Below are 27,751 nucleotides of genomic sequence, written 5' to 3' on the forward strand. Positions count from 1 at the left end.
ATGAATAAGAGAAACTATTTCACCAGATAAGGAGTTATGGTGGAGTCCTACAGTATATCCCTAAAATTGAAAAAATAAAGCAAAGCTGCAGCTTTGTTTTTATCTGGCTGTTTTGACTATTTTAAAGTTTTTATCTGTATTTTATTGCTTTTTGTATTTTATGTATTGATTGCTGTTAGCTGCCTTGGGCGCCCTTTGGGGGAAAAGGAAGACAACAAATCAAATCAAATCAAATCAAATCAAATCAGTAAGTAAAACAACAGATTGCAGAGGACCAGTCATGTCCAAAATACAATATTGTTTGGGAGGTTGACCATTCTGGGTCCGTTCAGCATGCTTACCTTTATGTTTATAGGTTAAAATATATTTTTATTTGATACAAAACTGGGATACAAATGTACCAATATATTTTATTGATACGAAACCTGTCTAATATGCTCTAGAAAAACTAAAATTATGGCTCAATTCTAAAGGGGATATAACTAGTTGCTATTTGCAGGAGTATATGTGATCTGAACTCTTGTCCCCTGGGGGCTGGGGATAAGAATAGGCCCTCAGTTTGGCTGTACTTGTCGTAAGAGGCGACTAAACAGCCACCGGGTAGATGGGACTCGTCAGCTTGGGAAGGCAGCTCATTTGAGAGAAGGAAAACTCTGATCCCAAACCTCCACTGCCTTGTGGCTACATCCAGTTATGGAAAAGACTACAGGAGTCAACCTCGAGGCAAAATACAGAGCCGGAGTCCCTGAGGCAGTTCATGGCTGAACACAGTCATGTTCTGGCAACTCCTGTGATGCCACTGGAACCAACCATATTGGCTTCTGTCTTTCCATTGGACCATTTCAGCGACTTGGAGAGGGAAGATTTGCTGCATGGGTAACAGTCTATCCTCCATATCTACTTTACTCAGGCTTCGCACACTGGAGAGGACACTCTGTTCCAGAACCACTAATCAGAGCGCAATACCATAGTCTTCCGAGACTGAAGGATGCCAACACATACGTGATCTGACTCTATCCAAATGCTCAGCCTGTATATTTGTAAATAAAGCAGATATCTCATAGGCACTGTAAATCTCCAGTGGACTCTTCTCTTGAGGAAGCCAGGTCATGGGTAGTGCTGCACCCCTGGAATTTTTCACTGCTTTGGGAAAGTGGGGCGCAAGCATTTGATAATAACGAAACAATAATTTATAAACTTTCAAATGACAATCAAAGGTCTTGGAATTCTGTAACAGCCATTTTAGCAAGTTCCCACTTAACCGATTCTCTGCAGTAGCTGCTGCAGTGCCAAATGGTGCATTGCAATTACCTGCACATGAACAGTGTGCTATTGTCTCCAAAGATGGCCAACATACAGCTTGTGGTCAAGTAAATGACGAGGCGAGAAGCAGCCTGTAACCATGCGGAGAGCTATCGTTGGAATGTCATTCCTGTTTTTTGGAACACAATTATATCCTATTTGGAAGTGAAGCAAATTCAATGTCTTCAGATTTCTCAGTGATGCCGTGGTTAAACTCCAAGACTTTTTTTCATGGAGACATGCCCTTGTTTCTGTGCTTAGCCAGAAAGTTTCAGAGTTGCCCATACTTAAAAGCCCCAAACACCCACTAAATAACCCTTCATTAAAGAACACTTACCAATAAAGATCAGAAAATCAGGTTTAATGGAGAGTGTTCTGGCTGATGGTCTCAGGAAATAAAAGAGGAATGTGGAACATTTATGGGCCTGTTGAGAGCCAATTCAGTTTAGTGGCTGCAGTGTTGAATAAGGGAGATTTAGGTTCAGCTCCCCAGCTATGAAACTCACTGGGTGATTTGGGTCCAGCTACTATCTTTGGCATACTCTTCCTTGTGGAGTTATTGTGAAGTTAAAAGAGGGGGAACAAGGTGTGATGCTCTGAGCTCATTGGAAGAGGGGTAAAAAAATCACCATTGTTATCATCTTATAAGAGGACAAAGTAAATTCCAATTTACTTTGATTATAACCCCTGCTCCTAAGGCCTTCAGATCGCTCTTGCAGATGTATCAGAGCTGTGGTCTACCTGTAGGGTGCTTTCCTTGCACGAGTTCTCCATAGAGGAGATACTTTGGGATCCGGCCATCGCCCATTCTCACGACATGACCAAGCCGACGCAGGCATCTCTGTTTCAGCAGTGCATACATGCTAGGGATTCCAGCACGTTCCAGGACTGTGTTGTTTGGAACTTTGTCCTGCCAGGTGATGCCGAGAATGTGTCGGAGGCAGCGCATGTGGAAAGCGTTCAGTGGCCTTTCCCAGTTTGAAGTGACACTTGGCCAACAGTCTGAGGCAAAGAGGCAAAGAAGGAAGGCCCATAACCAGAGACACAGACCAGGGACAGACTGCACTTGCTCCCAGTGTGGAAGGGATTGTCACTCCCGAATCGGCCTTTTCAGCCACACTAGACGCCTGTTCCAGAACCACCATTCAGAGCGCGATACCATAGTCTTTCGAGACTGAAGGTTGCCAACACACATAACCCCTGCTAACTGGGTAAGAGGCACTTTTTAAGTGGGTGCTCTTCTTTTATTTAGCAGGGGGAGAGTAACTGGCCCTCCTCACCCCAGCACTGTCTTTTCTAGTGGCTGTCTGCTGGTGTTCTTTTGCATCTTTTTAGACTGTGAGCCCTTTAGGGACAGGGAGACATTCGTTGTTTGTTTGATTTTCTCTGTAAACCGCTTGGTGAACTTTCCATTGAAAAGCAGTATATAGATGATGATGATGATGATGATGATGATGATGATGATGATGATAATAATAATAATAATAATAATAATAATAATAATAATAATAATAATAATAATAACAACAACAACCACCTGTTTGGGGGGAAAAAAACATTTGTGGAAAGTTCAGAATCACGGCTACTTTGTATCCAAAAAACAAATAGTGAAAACCACTTGGCAACTTTATTTGATACCTGAACAAGGCTGCCAAGAAACATCCACCAGAACTCTCTGCAGGCAGCACTGAACTCAATAAGGAGGTTGAAAATACCCGAGAGCTGAATTCAAGCACTTTCTGGTATGGCAAAACAGAAGACCAAGACACTACAACAGCAATCAGCTACCTTCCTGAGACATATGCTCCAGTTAATATTTGTGAATTTATGATGATTATCCCAAGAGAAAGCTTTGTATTCTAGCTTTCAGGACTTAAAAACTTTCAAGCAATAGAATATACTTATTTGTGAACTTCTGAGGGGTGATTCATCTGGGAAAATACAGGATTTTTAATGTACCTGTTCAAGCATACACCAGCCTATGAACTATGCTGAACACATTGCTGAAGGTCTGGATGTACATTGACTCTTCAGATTTTTTGAGTTGCCTGAGTGTTTAATTATCTGTCAGCACCTGAACTTTCATTGGTTTTATATGGAACTCTCCTCTAGCAATGCTCAGAATTTGAACCTTTACAAATTGTTTGAATTTCATGTAATGCGAATACATTGTGATTTTTTTCTTTGAATGATCTATTATCCATATTCTTTATTGTTTACTGATATTAAGACACTGAACTCAGTTCACTACTTGCAGCCCACTTGTTCTACTGGTAATACCAAGAACCAAAGATGAAGGCCTCACAGATGAGTCATAATATTCAGAATGGAATGTTAGGCCTGGCAAATCCACAGTTATCAGTATGTACAGATGTAATAGTGTGACCACTGTATCCAGCTACCCAGCATAATCTGCAATGATTAGACGTCAGTTGAGCCCTGCTGGATTAGACTAAGGCTGCAATCCTAACCACACTTTCCTGAGAGTAAGCCCCATTGAACAAAATAGGACTTACTTCTGAGTAGACCTGGTTAGGATTGTGCTCTTAAGGCTTATGTAGTCCAGCACACTCTCACAATGGCTAAGCAGATCTCTCTGGGAAGTAGTAGTGTAGCTACAGGGGGAAAGGTGAGGTAAGAATTGCAGGTGCCACAATGCGCCTTGTAACTGGAGTCTCCCGTTCACTGCCAGAGCCATTCTGGGCAGCGACAGCAATACTTGGTCTGAATGGTTCCAATGGAGAGTATGAGGGGCCAGTTACATCGTGTGTTGCGGTGCCTGCAATACTTACCGTGTCCCACCTCTTGTAGCTATGCTACTGCTGGGAGGTCCACAAGCAGGGCATGAAGGCAAATAGCTCCCTCCTGCTCTTATTCTCTAACAACTGGCATTCGAAAGTGTTAAAAGTATGTACCTTGCTAAGCCTGGAGCTAGCACATACCCATCGCAAATCAGCAATTTCAAACTCTATTAAGTACACCATTAGCCATAGCACTGCCTGCATTTTCACCTGCAGAATGGTAAACAGGGAAAATATATTTGCTGCAGAACCAAGACTGCATTTGTGTTAGCTTCCAAACTAAAAACTAAGGCACTGCAGATGATCACTGTTCTCAGCTTTGCAAAAAGCTGTTGTATATCACTTTTTGTCTGGCTGCATCCTTTAGCATTTGCCTTACTGCTGGTTTTTAAACTACTGCATTATGACTGCCAGTATAGTTTGGTAGATAGTGTTGGGTTTTATTTATTTAACTATCAAAATGTTCAGTCCTTCCTGAGTCCACAGGACTCTCAAAATGACCATCATTAACCCATAAATACTAATAATACAACATTAGAAACAATGAAACAATAAACCAAATATCATAACAGCAGTAATATTGATAATCAGTGCATGTAATGGAAATGGGCAAGCTATCTCGAGGAGGTAGGATGTGGTGTCAGAGGTGGCCCCATTAAGGATTAAGGCCTCAGGCATAAAAGCACCTGATGAAGGGAGAGTTTGGTGTGGATAGTAGAAGGAGGAAAGCGTGAGACTGGCGAGATGCACTGAGGAGCTAATGGACTACTGGAACTACTGATGGACTGGTGTGTGAGTGGACTTTGGTGTTTGGCTGCCATGCCCAAGACCTGTGGATGACCAACGTGCTTCTGTAGTGGCGGGAGGGGTGGCTGGCATGAGAGGGGAGGAAGGAGGACCTCTGCAGGTGGAACAGGCGGTGGTGGGGTCCAGCAGTGCTGCAGGGCAGAACTAGGGTCAATTTTGAGGAAAGAAGGGGAGCTAATCAGCTGAAAGTGGGCATAATTCTACAGGTGGAGCCTGGACTGGGAATCTGGCAGAACAGTGCAGAGGCCACATTACTTTGAGGACTCTGAACAAGCGCATGTCCAAAGAGGAAAGTTTTCACCTGCCACTTGAAGGCAACACACGTACACCAAGATTAAACATTAGAAATGTGGTCCTCGGGATAGGAACTGTTCAATAAAGGGAACAAGTTGCCTGGCAATAAAACCTCCTACCTTGGAAGGTTTCAAGAAAACTTTGGTTACATGTGCTATATTTATTTATTTATTTATTTGAGAAATGTATATCCTGGTTTTCCATTGCCTGGAGCAATTGAACAAATTTTTCTTATTCCACGGAGGCCTCCAGATGCCAAAACTCCCCTGCAAGATACAGAGGGCACATGTTGGTGCCGTTGCATCAGCACATAGTGAGTTGTGTTGGATTAGACTTCCCACTCCATCACAACTTGGTGGAGCAGCATGAACAAAGGAGTCCCTCCCCCAAGGAGCTTCCACCTAAATTTCAACTGTGGGAGAAAACCAAAGGGGAAGATGGAAGCCAGCACCTTCCTTATGAGGCATTGGCCTCTTCAGTCTAGAAAGGAGACGCCTGAGGGGGGACATGATTGAGACATACAAAATTATGCATGGGAAGGATAAAGTGGATAGAGTGATGCTCTTTACATTCTCTCATAACACCAGAACCAGGAGACATCCACTAAAATTGAGTGTTGGGAGGGTTAGGACAGACAAAAGAATATATTTCTTTACTCGGCGTGTGGTCGGTCTGTGGAACTCCTTGGATGTGGTGACGGCATCTGGCCTGGATGTCTTTAAAAGGGGATTAGATAAGTTTCTGAAAATCCATTATGGGTTACAAGCCATGGTGTGTATGTACAACCTCCTGATTTTAGAAATGGGCTATGTCAGAATGCCAGATGCAAGGGAGGGCACCAGGATGCAGGTCTCTTGTTATCTGGTGTGCTCACTGGGGCATTTGGTGGGCCACTGTGAGTTGCAAGAAGCTGGACTAGATGGGCCTATGGCCTGATGTTCTTAACAGGAGTTCATAACATATGGTTCTTATGTTCTTAACAGGAGACACTGGGGTTATGAGAGATGAGTGTGAGCAAATGCAGTACATTTTAGGGATATTCTGCACATTGTCATCACACAATTAACTTTCTATATTTTTATCCTTGGTAACCAATGTTTATGCCATAATACTGTAGGACGTCAACCATTTGGAAACAGTGATCCTTGTTGTGGTTATGAGGTTGAAGTTGTGGAGGGGGGGGAGAATTCAAGTGCCAGCAGGGCTGGGAATATTATGGTCAATATCATTTAAACTGGCTTTGGATTACACAAGGTTCGTTGAAAGTTATCCTGCCAAGATGCTTTTGTCTGAACATGATGTCCCTGGCATATTTTTGGTAAGGGAGAGATTTTTAACTACCTCAGGTGACATCAAACACTCACAAAATGGTTTGGGTCAAAATCCCACCCTTGTTAAAACTTTTTGCGGGTCACATTCTTGAACTGCCCAGAAAATGCAGGTTGTTAAGGGCTCATCTGAAGACTCCCTATTCTATTGCAACCACAAAGAGGCAGGGTATGTCTTCAGTCAACAAATTCCTCTCACCTACCAAAACCACAAATATTTCTGATGTTGTTCTGCTAAACACCTCACCTAGGATGTGGTCAGCAATCTAGGAGGAGTTCAAAAGGAAACATTTGTCCAGGCAGAACTGAAGTTATGCTTCCAGTGAAGAATACACAGAGATCTACAGGATGGCAGAAGACGCCCTTATGCTATGACATATGCTGTAGTACTTCATTTCAATCCAGTTGACTTGTATTTCTGCAGCCATGTTGTTGCTGTTGTTTGAGGAGGGAGTTACATACTTTTTAATATGAATGTTCTAGTAGTCGTGCAAAAGCTGTACTTATTGTTCCCAAAAATTTTGATATCCAACTTCTTTGCCAGACCACAGCAGTTTAAGATGACCATAAAAACACCCAGGAGTGTAACTAGAAGCCAGGAGGTCAATTGCCCTGGATACCACACCTTAAGGCAGCATTTTCAACTACGGTGCTGTGGCACATTGGTGTAACGTGAGTAGTCCACAGGTGTGCCACAAGAATTTGGGAGAAGGTCATTTATTAGTAGGGCCAATGGGGATGTGAGCCTCCCACTGGTAGCATGGTATGCCTTGGCAATTATAAAAAACCTGATGATGTGCCTTGACAATTTTAGTGCCTTGTCAGTGTGCCGTGAGATGAAAAAGGTCGAAAATCACTGCCTTGGAGATGCCAACTGTGGACCAAAGACAAAAAAATCCACCTCAATAGATAGCCACACATCGGGCCTCCTGGCCAATCATGGGGCTGCTTTACTTGCGTAAATAGCCAGCACAGAGTTGAGTAACCCCATTGCGGGACCACTTCCCTTATTCGGAGGAAGGGGACAAGTGTCCCTTTCTCCAAGGAGACGTCGGGAGCCATCAGAGCAATTTTGGCGTCACTGCAGCCTTGGGTGCCGGGCAGCTCAGGACTGGGCTGCCCAACACAGGTCTGCAAGACCATTACTCCTTGACCATGGAAAGAGGAGGCCCGGTCTAGAGGCTGAGTTGGACTTAAAGATGTACTTCAAGTGTGCACCTGAACATAGTGCGTGTTCTTCACTCTCTTTGGCTGCATGTGCCAGAGCAAACATGGATAGCAGCATGCCAGCTGTTAATGCTGCATGCTTCTCATATATCCACCCCTCACTTTTCCAGGCCCTTATCCTGAAAGTTTCTTTCAGGTTATATTAATTATAGTAAGAGAGACTAGGGACCCAATCCTATCCTTGTAATATGATGGTATATCTCACAACTTGCTATGGCATCGCATGGGCAGCCATTGCCTGAGCCACTTTGATGGTTGGCGGCTTGGTGCCAGTGGCATAGGAGCCAATAAGCCATGTACCACCACAAGCAGCAGGCTGCAGAACCTCCACCAGAGCTGATAAAGTGGTAGGAAGGTGGAACAGGGCAGAGATTGGGCCAGGCCAGAGGTGGTTCAGGGGGTGGATCTCAGCAGCAGCTGTGCAAGCCAGATCCCATCCCTCCCTTCTTGGCCCAGAGGCTCCTCAGCAGTCAAAGAGCTGGCATAGGTTTGAGGAGACCCATTGGGGACAAGACACCCTACAAAGAGGTAAGTAAAATTCTTCTTTGCTTACCTCTCCCAGGTTGCCTGGACCCTGGCTGGCCATTAGCATATTACACATACTGTGTTGGCAGTTGCAGCATGCTCTGTGCTGACCCTGGATGGGATTAGGCTCTTAAGAACATACTGAAGGCTAAAATACATATTGCACATGGTATAGTTGCTGGCCCAATGGCTCCTTGTCTGTTAGAAAATGACCTTGGGTGGAGATACTTTGGAGAGCTGGGAAAGGGGCTTGTCTACTGTGTATCATACTTTCACCTTTAGCTTTCCCTTTGAAATAACTTAAAAGAGATTAACTTTGATCAGTGGTGTACCTAGAGGGGGTGCAAAGCACTAGGTTTCGTAGGGAGCCTCACTGCAGCATGTAAGGGGCTCCTCCCCCTGTAATGGAAATGTGCAAGATCCCTTGAGAAGATAGGGTGTGATGTCAGCTGTGGCCCCTTGCTCTGGCAGGCAAACATGGGGTTAACACCAGGGCCTTAGATTGCAGTGAGTGTGCTGCAGAGCTGCAGCCACTTGGAGGCAAAAAGGCCCACAGGGTTAAAAGCAGGACCTGCAGGAAGGAAAAGGTTGTGGGTGTAGGTGGAAGGACTTTGGAGAGATTGAGAGAACAGAAGGAAGGAGCTTGGAGAGAGGGAATGAAACTGATGGATGAATGGGCTAACTGACTAATGGACTTCTGAGGGTTGTTGGAACAGAGACTGCTGGAGACTGTGTGGCTGCCATGTCCAAGACTGGATGAGGACCAAGGTGTTGCTGTGGTGGCTGGAGAAGTTGCTGGTAGGAGAGGGGAGGAAGGAAGACTTCTGTAGGTTGAACAGGCAAGCTACCCTGGTGGTGGGGTCCTGCAGTGCAAAACTAGGGCCATTGTTGGGGAACAAAGGGGAGCTAGTTAGCTTAAAGTGGGCATAGGTTCTCTAGGTGAAGCTTGGATTGGGAATTTGGCAAAACATTCCCTCCCCTTTTGGAGCCATTCCAAGCTATGGGAGCAAAATGGAGGCATATGCCCGTGTTTTGCTCCCATCACCTAGAATGGCTTTGAAAGGGGGGAGGGACACCTTGCAAGCTGCAGTTAAGCTTCCTGAAAAACCTAGTTCTTTGCACCCCGTTTAGCTACACCACTGACTTTCATCAGATCATAACCATAGTTTCTAGTACAGGTAAGCACAGCTTAGTGATGCTCTGCCCCTGGCCCCTATCAACCCCCTAATTAGGTTTATATTACCTAATTAGCCACACTATTCTGGTGCACTCTCCCTGCCTTCAGAGGCTTTTCTGAGTCACAGAGGCAGCGCATGACTGCGCGCTGCATCTCTGAGGCTCAAACTGCCCAAACTGTGTTTTGGGAGAAAACACATAACTTCCAGTTTTCCGCTTGACAATGGGGATGCTGGTCCGCATCCCTGTCTTTAAGTGGTGCATGACTGTACATTTACATCAGTAGACTGCTTTGTGAACTGTTTTGTTGAAAAGTGGTATATAAATATTCTGAAGAGTAACAAAAAAATTTTGTTTTAGATCCATGAGTGACAATTTGTGCTTGGCTCACTAAAACAGGGAGAGTGGTTGAAAAGAATCAACCAACAACATTACTTGGGCCATACATGGAGGCAATACTCCAAAGATTTCTTTTTATGCCATTTGAAACCCAGTATATAGGAATGCCTAGTTCACTGAAAGGATAACAAAATCAGATGTGTTATTTTCATGTATGTTTAGTGTTTATATTACCTAATTAGCCACACTATTCAGATTAAGCTCTTTGTAGCTTCACAGACCTAAGCTACTTTCACTTACTTGGGAGAAAGCCCCATTGAACTCGGTGGGACTTACTTCCAAGTAAACATGCTTATGACCAGGCTGTTTTATTACAACTTGTTTCAATAATTTTGTTTAAGTATGGAGTCCACCCCTTTTTCATTTTGGGTTTCCAAAACAAGCGATAACCAATTAACAAAACGGATATTATGTAATAGAGTGTGTTGCTGAATCCAAAAGTTAATTTAATTTTAATCATATTTATCCCAATGAACAGACACACAAATGAACAATGAACAATTTATCCCAATGAACAGACACACAAAAACCCCTGTTTGCAAACATTATTAGGGGTTAGCACTAGGCATAGTTGATTTCTTATAGAATGCTCAAGTATCAATGTGCTCTTGTCTAACTTCATCCAAGGACAGATTTTTTGTGGTGCTGATCCTGCAAAATGAGTTAATAGTCACCTTTTTTCTTTTTTTGCTTAACTGTAGGTTCAAGATGCAATCAAGGGTTTTTGCACAAGCAGGAGAACTGCAGATAAATCAAAGTCCAGGTGACAAAGCAGAGGAGGAAAGAAAATGTTATTTTTATTGTGAAGCAGATGGTAACACATGAAATGGGAATATAAAATGTCATTCACAAAGTTTTTTTTTTAAGTGGGTTGACAGAAATGCTACGTCTACAGGAATATGGGGCTTGTTTAGTGAACTGCAGGTGGCTACGACTTTGTTGCAAATAACCAGTAACATTTTTTAAGGCAGTGTCAGCATTTACCCTGGCAAGGAATTATTTGCATTGCACAAAGACTTCATGCAGAAGAAAGAATTGGATCTCTCTGGACTTATGATTCCAACTACAGTGAGCTCTAGAGGCTCCACTCAAGGAACCCCAGGAATCTGACTAATTAACAGTGTTGACCCAGGGCCCAGTTTGAAATTCATTTAGAGAAAAAGGACTGGGAAGAAACAAAGTCCTGCCTGGCTCTCTAAGTGGGAGCACAAAGGAGCATCCAAAGTGGCATAACCTAGAGAAGTGATTTTCAGCCTTTTTGTCTCATGGCACATTGACAAGGTACTAAAATGGTCAAGGCACGCATCAGTTTTTGACAATTGACAAGGCATACCATGTTGTTGGTGGGGGGCTCACATCCCCCAAAGGCGCTATTGATAAATGACCCTCCCCCAAACTCCCACGGCACACCTGCAGACCATTCAGGGCACACTGGTTGAAAATGGCTGCCTTGGAGTGTTCAAGAATGAAACTTATTTTGATGACGTCAGTAGCTCAACAGGCCTTATATTCTTGTGCACAGATTATCCTTCCTAGACTTCACCCCCATACTGGAATGTGCCCAGGACTCTTGACCTGGAACATAGAATGCCTCGTTTGTTGCCTGCACTGTTGCGTTAGCATGGGAGAACATGAGACTCCTGATGTGGAGAGGAACTTGAGTTCAGGAAGTGCTGCCTCTGGAATTTTATGGCCAACAGGTTCAAGCCCTGGTCATTAGGCCCAGTGTTTAGTGCTGGGTCTGGTTCCAGCACTTTTGCCACATGCATCACTGGTCCTTTTGAGCTGACTGGCCCCTCCTCTTGAAGGTCAAAGCTCTTGTCTAGAGTGGGAAAGAAACATAACAGGAAAGGAAAGGATTGTCATGATAGGAAAGGAGAAGCATGTAAAGCTAATATGACACCTTATAGATCAGGCCTATTCAACTTGTATCCCACCAATGTGAACATTGACCATTAGCTGTCTTCTGTGACCTGCCAGCTATTTTTAACTCATTTTTTTCCTTGTTGGTATCTTTATGCCATGAAAAATATGCTAAAATACAAGCAAGGGTATTCTTATAAAGGGCATTCCTCCAGAAAAGCAATAATTGTGAATGTCAATCACCTGCCTTTTAATAATGTACTACTTATAAATGAGTAATTTATTATTAACTAGATCTGTGTTACTTAGAATATGTCCCTTTTTTTGAGCTGTTGTCAGAGTGTGAGATAATTTAAAAAACAAGACCCTTTTTAGGAACAAGAACAATTGTAGTGATTTTGATGCTGATTTTGAAGTCTCTCCTTGAAATGTGCCCTGCTCTAACAAAGAAGCTCTCTTCCTTCTCACACAACACCAGAATCAGGCGATATCCACTAACTGGATCCAACTGACTGGCAGGAGGAAATATTTATTTACCAGCATGTAATCAATCTATGGAACTCCTTGCCACAGGACATTTTGGGGGTGCCTGGCCTTTAGATGCCTTTAAACTTTGCATTTGCCCTTCTTGCCCCCCTCCAGATTGGTCTCTGCTTTAAAGGGGGATTGTCCAGATTTATGGAGAGAAAAGTCTATCACAGGTTACAAGTCTCGATGACTGTTTGCAGTCTCTGGGTTTTAGAGGCAGCCTATCTCTGAATGCCATATGCAAGGGAGTGGCAACAGGATATAGGCATCTTGTTTTCTTATGTGCGCCCAGAGGCATCAGGAGGGGCACTGTGAGACACAGGAAGCTGGTCTAGATAGGTCCATGACCTGATCCAGCAGGGTTCTTTGTATGTTCTTATGTAAGGCTGGCAGGACCTTGTGTGGAGGGGCTCCTGCTGGCTGTACTTTAGCAACTTTTGCTGATACTGATTCAGTTTCTGATTGATTATGGCAATTTTAAACCATGTGGACATGCTGGAACCTCGAAACAGCATGTTTTAAGGAAAATATATTTCTGGTATGGCAAAAGTAATCATATTTGCAGAACAGTCTTTCATGCAATGAGCTTCCATTATTTTTTTCCCCCCTTGAAGCTATCATGATTATATATTGGAGTGCTTGATGAGAGTGTCAGAATAAGGAACACTTTGGACTGTGGCATCCATCTTGCTTATTTATTTTACATTTTAAATTGGATATTGTTCCAATATGCTTTCCTATTCCTTCAGGAACAAGTCAGGGAGAGAAAAAGTTCCAGGTGGAACAGTCTAAAATTTAGATTTAGAATCTAAAATATTGACATTTTATAGAGACAGATTGCCCCAGAGTTTGGTTTTGAGCATCTGTCAAAATGTGAAATGAACCTACCACAAAATTAAATTTTACACATGTGTATGTGTGTGTGTACATTTTCCTCAGGGGAGCATGAGAGGGATTCATTCAGTCAATGCTTTCTTCATCATCCCTCTGTTATTCCAGACTCATTAAAAAATAAATAAATACAATTCCGCAAACAAAAAGAGGCACTTGAAAGAAAAGCATATAAAAATGGTGTTCCCATGTTATGTTGAGACAGTTATGTTGCCATAGCGATACTAGCAGGTGGGTGAACGACTTGTACTGCATACCAATTACAAGCCCCCAACTTGTCAACAGGACTTGAAGTTGCTGTGGAAACCTTAAAAAAAAAATCACACAAATGGTTCCATTTCATCAAATTGAGTTAAAATGGTATCCAAGGAGTTGTGGTTCTTGTCAATTTAGTAATTTCAACTTCACCCCCCTTTTTCTCTGCCTATGACAGTTTTTCAGGCTGTAAGCAGAATCTGGTACAACGTGGTTTCCAGAACATTCTGAATCCCATTAAAGACCAAGCCAAAAAACTCAAACATGAAAATGGTTGTGAAGAACAAGGAGAAAATATGTGGCTGACAGCTACAGTCCAAAGAAAGTTAAATGAATTTAAATCCCTTTGAAATTACACTTTTTATTTTAATTGTTTCTCAGGGAGTTCAGTAGGACAAAAAAAAATTGTGATTTTCTCTAGATTCCGATGGTTTCCAGCAGTCTTCTGTGAAGAGAAATATTATATAAGCACACAGGAATTTACCACAAAACATGCCTTGAATGTGAACTGGAATTGATGAAACATGACCAGTCCTTGTACAAGACTTAGGATTCACTGGTTCACACTTACGTTAGACACGCATCTAAACACCAGCCACTATGGTGCTAGTGGCAATAGCGTCACTACAGCGGGGCATGGTTAGTATTGCAAGTGCCACAACATGTTGCATAATGCATTGCTGTCACTGCCCAAAATGTCTCCAATGGTGAGCTGGTTACATGGTGTGTTGCAGTACCTGCAATACTTGCCCTGTTTCCCTTGTAGCTATGCTGCTGGCTTGTGGCCAGTCAATGTTTCTTTATTCAAAATACAGTATTTGTATGGTGGTTTCCCTTTCCCACAAGGAAGGTGCTCAGTGTGGCTCACAATATATTAAAGAACACAATAAAAACACAAAAATCGTATAAAAATAAAATCAATAATAAATAAATCATAAAAGATATTAAATACATTTCCCCATATCTGTGGAAGTTCTGTTCCGGGACACACACACACACACCCCAGTGCGGATATCTGAATCCACTGATATGGTGGAACGCCCCTTTCCCCACATACACCTGCGGGTCTCAGAATGACTGTAATAAGTTAAAAAAAGTCACTTCCAATTTTTCTGGCAAAACCAGAACTGATGTTTTTATGCCTTTAAAAGGCACTGTAGCACTGTGAATGTGTCATTCCCCCATGCAGTTGCTCCAATTCAAGTCCTCTCTGAAGGACTCTCCATATGGTACCTATATGTTTCATCCTCACAACAACCCTGTGAGGACAAAAGGAGGGAAGGAGGTACATACATCACCCTGAGCTCTTTGGAGGAAGGGCAATATAGACAAGTTAAAAATAAAATAAATAAAATTTGCATTTCATGGAATTGCTGCTGGTGCCACAATCATCATGCTGTTCACTGCCTTCTGGCCTGATCTTTGCATCAATCTGTCTTTCCCAATCGGTTTCCGTCATCTCTGAGGAATTATTTGTCTGGTTGGTGTGGAATAAAAATGGCAATGAATTCTGTCCATTTCATCCATCCAATCAAGGGATAAATCTGGGCAAAACTTTGCTCCTAAAGCTACTATTTGTGTCATGGGAGGAAACATATAGGTACCATATGGAGAGTCCTTCAGAGAGGACTTGATTTGGAGCAACTGCATGGGGGAATGACACATTCACAGTGCTACAGTCTCTATCTGCTAGTATTTTTAGTATTTTAATATTTTGATCCCGTTGAAACTAAAATGGTTTTGAGGTGGATTTTATGGAAATCAGAAGACTGTTCCTCCACTCCCATGCATATGGGGGGAGGGTCCTTGCCCAGTGCTATCCTCACACCTGTGATTGAGCATTTACAGGGATGGCTGGGCAACAATTGGTGGCCAGTGAGTGGGTGGGGGGGCTTACCAAAGGCTACTAGGTGGAGTAGCAGCATCCCAGTGTCAATTCTTTTCTGGAGCAAAGAACCCCACCCACTCATCTAGCCTTTAGATGTAGTTTGAGATTAGCTGGTCACTCATTTGTGGACAGGAATAATTTTTTGTTTTTCTCCAGATTGGCATGGGAGTGAAGATTTTTTGCTTACCCTTGACTGTGTCCAAGGGTGGGCTTGCACCTAGCAGGGACATACAGGACAAGGAGGAGGACTAGGGATATCAGGCAAGGCAAGAGCTGGGGGGAACAACCCGAACTGGTCTTCAGAGGCTTCCCAGCTCAGGGATGCAGGCTGATAAAACCTCCGGCTTGAGTTACAATGCTAGCCTTAGAGGCTGCCCAACTTGGGGCAGGTGCAGAAATTCAGTTTCCTTGATCCCCATTTCAGTGGGGCTGGTGGTGATAAAGCCGGGAGAGCTGCAAGGCGAAACTGGTTTTGGAGCGAGGATGGTTCCGTCCAAAGGAGGGCTTTGACAGCTCGCCATGTTGTCCAAATTAGGTGCCCACTCTTGAGGATGGTGTTTCCCAGTGTTTCTCAATGTTTGCCCCCTGCTGTCCCGCTTCACATGGTCTACCTATTGGAAGTACCACTGGAAGTAACTGGCAACAATATCATCATCAGTTACTTCTGGATTTGGAAGCCAGATGCAATGTGACAAACACCAGTGAGAGGCTGAGGGCGGACAGGATGGCTTTTTTGAGTGCGCAAAAAGCACATGCTAGAGTTCTGCTCACCAACCTGAGCCTCTTATTGCTGCTTGTCACATTGCGTTGCTGGTCTTGCTGCCAGGTGGCAGGTGTCTGGGGGTCCCACATGTACCACTGGGCACCACCTCAAGTACTACTAGTGACACAAGTACTTCTGGTTTAGAAACACTGTCCTAGGCAGAATTCACTGCATTTACTGATTGCTATCTGGTTAAATAATCTGTAAACATGGCTTACCAAAATTCTGTGTTTATGTGGGGGGATACCTAGGCAAATTTTGTCCTAATTTATAGGGTCCTTAAAGACGCTTTTGAGATGCAAAGATGCCAGAACTCCTAGCAGCTTAAAGAAACCTAGAGTGTAGAGCTAAATTCTTCCCACTCCCCTAGCCCTGAACAGAGCTGCTGAGAGCTGGCATTTGGCCTGGGGCAAGATGCCTGATTGGCCCCCCGCTTCCTAAATTTTCCTATAATAATAATAATAATAATTAATAATAATAACTATTTATATACCGCTTTTTAACAAAAAGTTCCCAAAGCGGTTTACAGAAAAAAAAATCAAATAACTAATGGCTCCCTGTCCCAAAAGGGCTCACAATCTAAAAATATGCAAAAGAACACCAGCAGACAGCCACTAGAAAAGACGCTGCTGGGGGGAGGTGGGCCAGTTACTCTCCAGTTACAAACCAAGTGTTACTACATTTCTTAAGTTTTAAATTGACATTAAAAACTAATTTGTAGTGGAAAAGCAATCCTGGATAGACTGAGATTTAGGTACCCAAATTTATTTTGTAATCAATTGTTTTTGTAGTATATAGTTTGTTTTGTCATAGTCTGACACTCCTGGAAATCCAGGTCCCAGGGATTTTGCCCCCCCCCCCCACTCCTTTCTTCTCATGCTCAACCCTGAATCTCAACACTCAGAGGTGCTGGGGTTGTACAGTTGCACAAACAATTGAAGGAGTCCCTATTAACAGTGAAGTGAATGTCACTGACTATTTTTGAAGCAAGCGAATCAGTTTAGAGGGAAACTGTATAAAACTTGCTCTCCTGTATCAGTTTGGGAGGGTATAAAGCAGATATAGGCCACTTTGATCATTCAGGGAGCTTTAAAGCAATTCTCTTACACCTAGAGGATAAGATGCAGCTGAATAAAATATAACAGGTTATTTTTGCAACTCATTTTCTCCCTAGAAGTTATTTCTTGGTTCTGTCCCCATCCTCTCCAGTTATTAAGCTATATGATGCGTTAACGACACAACATAATTTCTACCTATGCAGCTTTGTCTTCATTCGTATGCTAACCAAATAGCCACTGCAGGGATTTATATGTGAATAACAACCCATCTATTTAATTCTGGGCACAAGAGGAGACAGAGAAAGAAAATGTCTGCAATGAGATCAGACAAATTTAGTCCCGGAAACTGCCGCTGAAGCCCTGAAGTGAGTTGAATGGCTCAACGAGAGAGAGAGAGAGAGAGAGAGAGAGAGAGACAGAGAGAGAGAGAGAGAGAGAGAGAGAGAGAGAGAGCGCCACTTAACGTAATGATGCTTAAAGAGAATGCAGAAAAGGATGGAAGGGTAAAAATTGAGCTAATGGCAAAACATGTACAGAGACACACGGCAAGGAAGACTGGAGGCCATGAACAAAAGAGACCAAGGGTGATTTGGGAAATGAGGCTAGTGCTCCATGTATGAGAACCCTCCACTTAAGGTAACTACTGATTCTGATACTGGGTTAATGCAACTTTCTTCTTCCACTATATTAAGTGATCAAGGAAATATACAGGCTTAGCAGGGACACCTTTGTAATTCACATTGATTTTACTTTTCATGTGTGCTGTTCATCTTCACAAAACTACTCATTAACATTGTTATTGTATCTATACAGGCAATCTATCATCTCCATTTATGCATATTTATGCATATTGTTCTGCAGGGCCAGCCTTAGGAGTTGCAGAGCCCAGTGGCGAATGAAGAAGGGCATTTGGTGGGCCACTGTGAGATCCAGGAAGCTGAACTAGATGGGCGTATGGCCTGATCCAGTGGAGCTGTTCTTATGTTAGGGTGGCCATGGGGATCCAGCCCTGGGTGCCAGGCTGCAGAGGGGTGTCCAAGAGGCTGCCCCAAGAGGCAGTAGTGGCTGGCGCGCGTGCACACACACACAGAGTTCAATAAAAGAAAATGTTCAGTGTCTGCACTTCTTATCTGGCCATTATTGTTATTCATTTCATGTCATGACAGTTAGTGAAAATAATTTTGTTGTGAGGGGTGCCCAAAATTTATGGGCCCCAGGTGCCAAATGACCTTGGTAAACTGCTAGCAGAGCCCAGTTGGAAACAGTTTTTGTAGGGCCCCAGATTCACAGCAAAGGTCTGAAGAATCTTAAAGATATAAATAAAATTTCTTATAGATTTTAAATCTGTATGGTAGAATGGAAAGCATTCAAAATATGTATTTAAAAATGCATGTGAGTTAATGGATTAAATGTATCTAAGCCAGTGGTTCCCAAATTGGTGGGTCGCAATTCACCAGCTTGGGAAGCACTGGTGTAGCTAAGGGGGTGCAGGGGGTAGCAGTTGCACTGGGCCACAAGCTTCAGGGGGGCAACCAGCTGAGCTTGACACTAGTGGCCAAAATCATAAAAACCTTAGTATATACGAATAATACCTTCATGTTATATATCATTGGAAAGGTAATTTAGTGCAGAATGCAATGAAGCAAACCACATTGTAATAGCTGTATTCTATCAAAGGTTATGGACAGTTAACCAGAAAATGAAACACAACTGCTTTATGGAACAAAAAGTGGATTTACATAACTCAAAACTGACCTATGAGACTGATTGTTCTGAGAGCCAAAGAGATGTTATTATGATATAGCATGGAACCAATAAGGTGTTAATATAAGTCAGCTCTCATTTCTATGTATACCGTTACCCCTGCTAACTGGGTAAAGAGGCACTTTTTCAAGTGGTGCTCCTCTTATATTTAGCGGGGGGAGAATAACCATCCCTCTTTACTCCAGCACAATGTCTCTGACCAAAGGGTACAATTATTATTTACTTAATTGGATTTTGTTGGGGGGGGGGCTACAAAATCTTCTTTGACTCAAGGCAGCAGATAGATGCCTTTGCTATGCCACTGACTGGGGGGAGGCAGCAAAGCAAGTGAGTGGCAAGCTGCTGGGGGGAAGAGGTGAATTTCCCCCTGATTTTCACTTTTCTAAAAGCCCAGACGCGACATCACTTCTGGTTGTGACATCACTTCCAGAGCATCATTTTGAGCTTCGCACTGGGCTGCATGATCATTAGCTACACCACTGCTGGGAAGCACTTGCCCCTGGCCACTTAAGAGGTGGGTAGTAGGGAAGACTGTGATGTGATCCTCAGGATCACACTGCTGCTGGAGATGGGGGGGATTTTCACTTACCTCCACCTCTGTTGGCCTCCAGGGGGTGTGGGGAGCCCCACAGTTTCCTCTACTGGGTTCCCCTAGCCTTAGAAAAGTTAAAAATAGCGATTGAAAACCACTTTCCAGTTCTGGTCATAAGTCTGCCTTCTTCCCATCCTTGCAAAGACTTCCAAGGAGAAGTTTGGGAACCACTGATTTAAGCACATTTTGAGATAAAATTGCTTACATGTAAGACTTCAAGTAAACAAATAAATGTGTAGATTACCTTTGAAAGTAACTACTTATAAAACCACTTGTTTTAGTGACTGTGAAATGATTTAGTAAAAATATTGATTTTCATTCAAAACAAAATTGTTACAGTTATAAAACCTGCAACCTGGTGGTAGGTGTATGTTGAAATGTGCTACTGTGTATCATTGACAAGACTAGAGTATATTACCCTAGTGCCGGATGTGTTTCTGACATGGGTGCCACCTGGTACAGTCCTTACCATGTGGAGCTTGGAGTCCTGGAAGTTTGGGAATGACATAATGATGCAATCACATTGCCTCCAACTTTCTGGACTATCACATTCCTTTAAATGCAAAAGCCCGCCTCTGGACTGCCTCCGTTTGGAGATCTTTGGCCTGCTCTGGGCCCAATCACTTTTTGTCTCACTGGTTATCAATGAAAACATGATCATTTGTGAGAGCTAGGTGAGGGCCTAGTATGGGCCCTGCTTAGGCATGCATTGGGAGCAATAAATTCAATTAGCTTAGAGCTGGCCCTGTTGTTCCTGACAGAACTGAAAGGAGAACCCGAATGTCACCCGAATGTGACCCTACATTGCCAACCAAACTACATGTGGCATTAAGCCTGTTTTTGCAGCCCAAAGTTTCATTACACCACCTCTCTGCAGCTGACATACCTTGTAGCCCACACACACACACACTCTCCACTTTTAGTTTACTTCCTGGTTATGTCCGCCTTTCAATGATTTTTTCGATATTGCATATGGCTTGACTGTTCTTTCTCATCACAATATAGCAGAACTCAGCATCTGAACTCAGTCACCAACATGCTCACGGGTCTGTACCCTTGGAGAGCATTTATCCAAAGAGGCAAATGTTCTCCAAGGGGAAAGAATATTTGCTGGGGATCCAGTATTCCAGATCCTGTGGATATTCTCTCCCACTGGAGAACATCTCTTCAGACAAATGCTCACAACAGGGAGATGGGGATAGAAATAGAAGCACGGAGATGTGGTGCTGTCACTTACTGACTCACTCTCATTGACGCTGTAACTGTGAATGGTGTCCAAGGTTACAGGTCTACCCGAAGGGGGCTATTATTTATTTATTTATTTAAGTCATCAGAATGTCATTTTTTTCCCCACAGGGAATAAAACGATTATAATATTTTAATTAAGTGCACTTAAGAACAAAAGGCCTGTGAATTCATTGGGGCTGACTTCTGATTATACATGCATAGGCTTCTTCTATAAGAGCCTTGCTAGGTCAGACACATCAGCCCAGTACCTGTCTCCCACAATAGCCAGCCAAATGCTTCAAGCAGGGGATAAAGGTGATCGCTCTCTCTCCCGTTGATTTCCTCTTCCTGCTATTCAGTGACATACTGCCTGCAGGTTCCATATCTCCATCATGGCTAATATGGATAGACTTATCCTCTAATCCTGTTTTAAAACCATCTAAGCTAGCAGGTATCACAACATCTTGCGGCAGCAAATCTGTACATGATGAATGCATTAGTTATGTCTCCTGTGAACCATTACTTGTTTTTGTCTGCCCCAAATCTACTGCCAGTCAATACCATTGGATGGCCCTGAACTCTGGCAACATCCGATCATCTATGTTAGCACTAACCGTTTTAGCATGAAATGCCACTTCATGTAAATTACCAATCCTGGACATGTATGGGGCATTCACACCATGGTGCAATTGCTGAAAGGTGAACATGCACATATGAAATGGGGTACTACCCCAGGTCATTCTCTATACTTGAGTATGACTGAGAACCTGAATTGCTGCTATGTGTATGTGACAGGCAGCCCAATCCAGTGCAAACTCCCGCACAGTGATGCAGCAGCGCCTGCACAGGTAGCATGGGAATTTCAGCTGCTGGAGGTCTCCTTGGAGTAAGGGGATATTTGTCCCCTTGCCCCAGGGTACGTCCCAGCAGCAACAATGAGGAAACACAGACCTGTGCAAGCTCAATCGCTTGAGCGAGTCTGTGTTGCCCTTTGTAAATGGATCAGACCCAGGAAGAAGGATGGGATGTGGTGCGTGCCAGTGCTGCCAATCCTGCCCCCTTCCCGGGCCCAATGCACTCACCCCACCCCTGTTTCCGCCCACCCTGCACCCATCTCATAACATCCTGAGATCTTTTGTCTTTGTAAGTGGAAAGCAAAGTCTTTAACCTGAAACTCTGTGCAAACCACCAAACTGTTGGGTAGCAGGAGAAAAAGTCAAATATTACCGCAGTAATAATCTAATGTAACCCTCCACTATTTGCTTTATAGGGCATGCCAATTTCCATTCATTAAATACTGTACATGTTTTGCCAGTCGTGAGAAAAGTGGAACCTGTTATGGTTACTGCACTCAGAAATCAGAAATGAACTTATGAGAAACTGAATACATTCCTAGCATCCAAAACAACTACATTTTTATTTTCCTCAAACATCGTACGGAGACGTGGAGGCAAAGAACATGTCATGCTGTAATGCACAGAATCAATGTCATGGTGATGTTGCCAATCACTTGGGGAGCTAATCTTGGCTGAAAAAAAAGAGTATAAGAAATTGACTTTTTTTGACTTTCGAAATGCTCTTCATTGAATCTTTTGCTTTACAGATAGGTAGCAGACTTCTTGATCAGTGTAAATTCCTTCTCTGACACTCGTCCTTTGTTTTTATATTCAAGTTCCTCCTGCTCCCTGCTCACCCACTGTCCCGCCTGCCCTCTCCCTGCCTCAAAATGCCTCCCTTCTGCCTCCTCCTCACCCTCCCCACATCCCTCCAGACCTCTGTGCTGGCCGAACTCAGCTGGTGCGAACTCGCCCTGCCCCGGGGACCACATCAGCATCCGTGCGCCCGCCTATTTTCCTCGAGTGGTGCAACAGTGCTTTAGGGAAGTTTTGCGACACTCATAGGCCCGTGCAAGGGACTTATGCCAGTCGAGCAAGTGCTTTGGATTTCACCCTGAATGCCTTTTCTTGATAAAGACTGATTTTCTTTCTCTTGCAACCAAAATATTCTGTCTCAGTAGCTGATGTATTTTCCCCTCAGCTGTATGGTGTGATATGATGCCATTAAGCATTCAGAGTCTTTCTGTGAGAATCGGAAAGACAGGGATGATTCCAATGAATCCATTTCTCTGCACTCTCACAAGGAGACCAGCCACTGGATTAGGTCTGGGGTTTTCACAATTTGGAAAGTGATTTATTTGTTACATTCTATGACCATAAATGCCTTTAAAGAGTTCAGCAAAATATGTTATCTCAATCTGCAGACTAGTCCTTGCCTAAGCGCCTTATTTTTCATGCATCAACTTTCCTTGGGAATGTGTAACCTTGATGCTTTGCTAACGTAACATCAAAGCAAACATTTATTCTGCAGCTGCTTTTGATGATGTCTTAGTAAATCAATCTTCACCCTCCCCAACAAACACACACACACACACACTAGCAGCTCAGGCATAAGCTTTCAGTCATGTCTTCAGTCAATACTCTGTCTCTCATTTTTATTTAATCAAATATTTCATCGTTATTATTGTTATTATTATTTTTGGTTAATCACAGCCCACTGGTGAGTCCCAAACCACAGTTTGGGAAACACTGACCTAAGATACTGGGGGCCCAAGTCTATCCAACTTTCCAGCACCGATGCAACCTCAAGGTAAGAGAACAAACATTTGTTTACCTTGGGACCTTGAGGAGGGGTCCAGCAGAATATCAACAAAGAATGTGTTTTTCAAGATTCTGTGTAAAAATAACCCCAAAAACCTCAAATTGACCTAACCTGAAGCACAGTAGGAGAGAATGTCAGGTGATGATGCAAAGCCCTTATTCATGGATGAGGGCTTAAAGGAGAGAGGGGGCAATCGAAGGAATGAATGCCAGGGGTTGGAGAGGAGAGTCAGAGGTGGGAGAGCAAGTCATGCACATTGGGGCAAAGAATCAAAGAATCAAAACTTTACATATAGGCTAATAGGTTCTGAGCTGTCTGTGACAGATCAGGAGAGGGATCTTGGTGTACTGGTGGACAGCTCAATGAAAGTGTCAACCCAATGTGCGGTGGCGACTATGAAGAAGGCTAATTCCTTGTTTGGGATCATTAGAAAAATATTGAGAATAAGATGGCTAATATTATATTGCCATTGTACAAATCCATGATAAGGCCGCACCTGGAGTACTTTGTCCAGTTCTGGTAGCCACATCTCAAAAATGGGATTCAAATATACAGATACACAGGGACACAAACAAAAATCCCCTTCTTCAACAATTATCACATTTGGGGCACAATCCTAACCAACTTTCCAGCACTGGCATAGCTGTGCCAGTGGGGCATGTGCTGTATCCTGCAGTTGGGGGGGGGCAGTCATGGAGGCCACCTCAAGGTAAGGCAATATTTGTTCCCTTACTTAGGAGTTGCATTTCCCTAATGTCAGTGCTGGAAAATTGGTTAGGATTGCGGCCTTAGCCGGATAATGACCTTCTGTGGGTTGTATCCAGCCCACAGGCTTTATTTTTTGACACCTCTGGTTTAATGTAGTGTGTTGTTCTTGATTTTATTTTACTGTATTTGATTGTGTTTTGAGTGGCCTTGAATGCCCCCCTTGTGAGAGAGGAAAGGCAGGATACAAATATTTAAAGAAATAATAAATAAAACCAAGATTTTCCTTGTTTGGTGGAAACCCATTGTGTCAGAAGACCTGTTGACATTGGGAGTTCCGTTTGTCTAGCGTGTTAACAGGCATGTCCATGAACCATAAATGCTGTCCATAGTTATCATCACAGATCCTGGGATGTTTTCCGCTCCTTCTGGGTCTTGTCTTGAGGTGACAAAATACTTGGAAGCAAACTTCAAAGATTGCATATTTGCTGTTGGATGACATGATCTTTCCAACATTCCTAGTTATGGCAAGGGAGGGAAGATGGGAAGTATGTGACTTGAGAAGGAAAAGTCTCTAACATTAAGGGAATGCATGAGAATCAGTAGCGCGTTGGTCATCTTTTGTTATACCATACATTGTTGTTAGGGGAGTTTGAGAAACTGTATTATTGCCTTGGATCAGTGGCATGGCTAGAGGGAGCGCAAAGCATGAAGTTTTACAGGGAGCCTCACTGTGGAGTACAAGTGTCCCCATACCTTTGGAGCCATTCTGGGTCATGAGAGCAAAACGGAGGTGAATGCTGCCTGGAATGGCTCCAAAGGAGAGGGAGAAGGGCCACATACATGCAGCGGTGAGGCTTCCTGCAAAACTGCTTTGCACCCCCTCTAGCAACATCACTGCCTTGGATTCCTCATTTAATGGTGCTGTAGAACAGACAGCAATGGGTGAGATCTAATTCATGCATCCTTTGCAAGTGGAAAGAGTGTCCATGTGAGCACGGGGAAGTGGAGGGAGAAAAATGTTTACGCTAAATAGGCTTTTGAGCCCTATGGAGTTCTGTTCTGGAGGGCCCTCCTCCTTTTGAGGAGGATTTTGTGGGCCCTGGGGGTTGCTGTTTGAAGAACGGAAGTTTAAAAGCCCCAAGCATATGCAAAACATACAGCATAACTCAGAGGTTATCCTAAGCCTCTGGAGTTTTAAACAGGCCGTTTGGGAATTCTTGATGAGAAAGGGAACTCAGAATAGGTGGGTCACAATGACCATCTACAATGAAGCATATAGTTCTCTTACAGATACCTTGATGCTCTGCCAGTCCATCCACGAGGCCACCTGATGAAGGTTGCATCAGAGGCAAATTGCAAGGTGTCTGAGAGGACAGCGGACTCATGGTGCCTTTCACTCTGAGTCTGGCACTGCCGCCTGTTGCCAATGTAAGACACAAGGAACTGCTTCCCATTCATTCGGGCAAGAAGCAGATGAGTTCCCTCCTTACCATGTTCCTTGTGTGCTGTTGTCAAACTCAGAAGTGCAGAACTTCCAGGTTTGAAAACAGCGCACAGGGAATGCATTAAGAGTTTGGGTTGTGCTTCCTGAGGCCTCTGGTGAGCTGCTGTGAGAAACAGGAAGCTGGACTAGATGTACCCTGGGCCTGATCCAGCAGGGCTGTTCTTATGGGTTCTTTTTAGTGGCACAGAGGTGGCAGAACTGAGATGGCATCAGACGGCATTCTAGGTCACACCACCCCTGCCTCAAAGAAAACCATTTGGTCCAGAATGATAGCTATCCCACATAAAAAATGTTGACCACAATCCAACACAGAATTATTGCACATACAACACTGATTTCAAATGGAATTAAGCCTGCTTAACTCTGCCCTGGACCATGGCCTCTGTCTCTTTTATTCAATACAAAAAGATCTCACATATAAAAAGCATCAACAAACACATTATATACACATACACAGTACACCCATGGATGGCTTCAGATGCTAAACTGGGCTAGGACTAAAAAATAATTTGCCAATGTGTATTAACGAACATAATTCATAATTAGTAAAGGTACAGCATGTGTTTCCCTTTAAAAAAAAAAAAGAAACCTGTTTAATCATGAGCTTTGTGGCATATTTGCTCCTCTGCTGAGAAACACTTTTGTTTCTATTAGCCAAAGCATAGGAGAGTAACAGAATAGAAAGACTTCTCGTCTTGCTTTATATGTCTCAACCATAGTGCTGAAGTTTCATAACCGAGGCCCTGACATCTCTCTAGTGGCTGTGTTCCATACTTTATATTTTTTTTCATGGGCAGGAAAGGAGGGGGAAAGTGTGGATGTGTGATGTGACAAAGTGGGATTTTGTGAAAGGTCAGAGCAGGTTGTGAGAATAAGGTTTTCCAGTCTGTCATGCCACGCAACCATTCACACCTTATCTGACTCAGTTCAAGTGACCACAACAATATTCTTGTCACATCCAAGGTCTGGGCTATAATTAGTCACCTAGGGCACAGACCTCAGAGTGGCACAGTTTTATACAGATTAGTTTTGGTTTTTTTTTAAACTCGTGTAAAAAATGCAACTGACTTTCTTATTTTAAGATAAATACCACAACAACGCTATGGACTATAATTAATCATAAGGTCTGGTGAAAAAAATAGGGGCTGTGTGCAAGTTAGCCTTGCCTAGGACACAAAACAGCCTGGCACCGGCCTGGTCACAGCACAAATCAGTGGTTTAATTTGAGAGCTTTTCTCCTAAGGAAAATAATACAATTACCTCCATAAAGATGCATATTGATTGTCAACCAGGTAAATCATTACCAGGCTTTAGCCACTCTCAGTATAAAAACTTAGAGCTTTTTTTAAAAAAATGATATAAGAATTGCCGTGCTGAATCAGGCCAAAGATCTGTCAGCTGAGCATGTAGCTTTTAACAGTGGATAGCAAGATTCACTAGCTGGGAGTGAAGTTCAAGTGAAGTTCAAGTGAAGACCGGCATGAAGTTCAAGGCCGGCATTGAGTGAGGTCTTATGCTCACCAGAGCACACGTGGTTGGGACGACTCTTAAACTCTCAGTACCAGTGGTGGTGCTCAGTGTGCCTGCCACTGGGGGCAGGTGAAGTGGTTCCTGAGGGACCCACTGCAGGTCTTTGACCCAGGTGCCTAGCAACTCTGAGGAAGACCTAGCACTCTGAGGAAGGAGATGGCCATTTGATGAAGGAGATGGCTTGCAGTAACAGAGCAGAGGGGGTCCGTCAGTTATGCTCACATAAGGAGCACTTGTCAGGGCTCTTCACCAGCAGAGCTTCCTGCCTATAAGTAAGCTGTTCCTCAGTAGCGCATGGGGGAGCATGGGGCCCCCTTAGGCATGGGGCCACATTGGACCCAATCGGGCAAACAGCACTAACTGCATATGCTCAATTACCCAGATTGCAACACGCACACATCCCATTAGAGAATCCTCCCCCCCCATGGCACTGCAGTGGTCTGGTCACTTAACCTAGCATTCCATCAGCCACAGTGCACAAACCAAGTCTCCTAGATTTACAGAACACAGGCTGTGTGGGTGGGCAAGCTGAATATACTGCCCTGAAAGGATAATTGACTCGAGCCTTGGCTCTCCTGCGCCTCCAGCCGTGCAACACAAAAAGGGAAAATGGCACATTAGCAAGAGGGCCTCATTACCAAAAGCACCATGTACGGGCTGTTG

The sequence above is a fragment of the Tiliqua scincoides genome, chromosome 2 (genome assembly GCF_035046505.1).
Source record: "Tiliqua scincoides isolate rTilSci1 chromosome 2, rTilSci1.hap2, whole genome shotgun sequence".
Lineage (NCBI taxonomy): Eukaryota > Metazoa > Chordata > Lepidosauria > Squamata > Scincidae > Tiliqua > Tiliqua scincoides.